The sequence below is a fragment of the Penaeus japonicus genome, unplaced genomic scaffold (genome assembly GCF_977035675.1).
Source record: "Penaeus japonicus unplaced genomic scaffold, GWHDUDI00000001_assembly GWHDUDI00000027, whole genome shotgun sequence".
In the NCBI taxonomy this organism is placed as follows: domain Eukaryota; kingdom Metazoa; phylum Arthropoda; class Malacostraca; order Decapoda; family Penaeidae; genus Penaeus; species Penaeus japonicus.
Window position 1 is genome coordinate 30,917,357 of NW_028234429.1, and position 2,500 is coordinate 30,919,856.

At 37.0% G+C, this 2,500-nt stretch overlaps 1 protein-coding gene across 1 annotated transcript in view; it reads left to right on the top strand.

The window, feature by feature from the left end:
• The window catches only part of LOC122251375 (uncharacterized), a 64,172-nt gene that overhangs the window by 10,643 nt on the left and 51,029 nt on the right, over nt 1-2,500 (top strand). The window lies entirely within an intron of this gene.

The following is a 2,500-nucleotide window of genomic DNA, read 5'->3' on the forward strand; positions in this document are numbered from 1 at the left end:
GACTCCACCCACTCTTTCTTTCGTTCCTCTGGACTTCCCATAAAAAAAAAAGATAAATGAAAACAACATCAATTGTGGTGACGACAGCTGTAAATATTAATGATATTGGTTCTCTATGATTGTTATGCTATATTGCAATGAATTCCTATTTATTTTCACAAGGTAGGCAAAATATAAAAAAAATGTCGAAATAATCTTTTTATTGCTTTCCAAAGTTATTTTGATGACATTCCTTTGCAACATCCTGGAGATCTTTGTCAACATCCTGGGAAACCTATGTCATTATATCTATAATTGGTAAACTCTCTTTATGTTTTGCGTTTTGACAATATTTGACCGAGTGTTATAACATCAGCATTAGTACTCGACAAAGGCTAAAAATACTCACTGATAGATCTTACATGTTTTAAAACCCCAGGGATCCTAAAAGCATGAGGTTTGCTGATGGCAACAGTCTGCAGGGTTGATAGATAGTCGGGAATCTCATGTGTGGTCGATAGATGGTCGGGAATCTCATGTGTGGTCGATAGATGGTCGGGAATCTCATGTGTGGTTGATAGATGGTCGGGAATCTCATATATGGTTGATAGATAGTCGGGAATCTCATGTGTGGTCGATAGATGGTTGAAAATCTCCTGTTTGGTTGATAGATGGTTGAAAATCTCCTGTTTGGTTGATAGATGGTTGAAAATCTCCTGTTTGGTTGATAGATGGTCGGGAATCTCATATATGGTTGATAGATAGTCGGGAATCTCATGTGTGGTTGATAGATGGTCGGGAATCTCATGTGTGGTTGATAGATAGTCGGGAATCTCATGTTTGGTTGATAGATGGTCGGGAATCTCATGTGTGGTTGATAGATGGTTGAAAATCTCATGTTTGGTTGATAGATGGTCGGGAATCTCATATATGGTTGATAGATAGTCGGGAATCTCATGTTTGGTTGATAGATGGTTGAAAATCTCATGTGTGGTTGATAGATGGTCGGGAATCTCATGTTTCACCAAAAGTGACAGCAGGCTTTAACTATTTGGAAATTGGGAAGCCTAAAATGTTAATAAAATATGGCAGCTGGGAAGCATTAGTGTTTTGGGCTCTAAAATAAGTGATAATGACAATGATGATAATGATAGTGATGATAATGACGATAATGATAGTAGCAACAACAACAATGATAATGATAATAGTAATAACAATAACGACAATGATAAGGATAATCATAATAATGATAATGATATTAGTGGTAGTAATGATACTAATAATGATGATAATGTTGATGGTGTTAATAATAATTACGATAGTAATGGTATTAATGATATCAATATGATGATAATGAAGATATTAATAACGATGATAATGATAATGATGATTATAATGATGATAATGTTGATAATAACATTACTGATGATATTGATACTAATAATGATAATAATAATAATAATAATCATAGTAGGTAAGATAATAATAGTAACAGTAATAGTAATAATGATAATCATAGTAATGATAATGACGATGATAAAGATAGTAATGAGACTAACAAAAGAAAAGGCTAGCATAGAAGGTAGCAAGTCCTTTTCCCGGAGCTAAAAGGAAGATGCTGTAAAAAAAAAAAAAAATCAAGTAACTGGGATCTCTCAGATAGAGCGTAATATAAATCTTAGGAATGACAATCAATTTCACTGAAGTATGTCGTATGGATCTGAATATTGCTTTGTTGATACATGCGTGTCATCATTTGATAATGATGATAATGATAGTAACAAAAATCATGACGAAAACAACAAAGATAATAACAACAATAAACCAAACACGACAAACTTTAGGCAAACGAACACAAGCGGATAACCCAAGCACCCAAGCAGGAAGAAAACATCCTGTAGGATACAACATAAAGGATGCTTTAGAATCCTGCGCTGTGATACATCAACATCCTGCTTGGCCTGGTCATTTGGGTATAAGGACTACGGATGCCCCACGCAGAGAGAGAGGGGGGAGGGGGGGGGGAAGGGGAGAGAAGGAGGGAAGAAGAGAGAGAGGGGAGGGAGGGAGGGAGAGAGAAGGAGGGAGGAAGAGAGAGAGAGGGAGGGGAGAGAGAAGGAGGAAGAGAGAGAGAGGGGGGGGGAGGGAGGTAGGGAGAGGAAAAGAGACAGGGGGGAGGGAGGGAGGAAGAGAGAGAGGGGGGAAGGGGAAGGGGGAAAGAGCAGAGAGAGAGAAAAAGAAAGAGAGAGAGAGAGGGAGGCGGTGGATAGCTGATTGAATGACACATAGATGCAATGAAGATACGATCATATCCTTGGCCCAGATACATACAGGGGAATCATTTCAATACATATATACTTATTTTGGCTCACCTGAGTGCAACATTGCAAAATATAATATGGAGAATTAAATATACATGCTTAGATACATAGGAAAAGCGTGTATTTTTTAATATATTAGAGAACTTCCACAAAAGAAAAGAAAACGCATTATGATATTCTTTTGTTTTTAGTGTTATCGA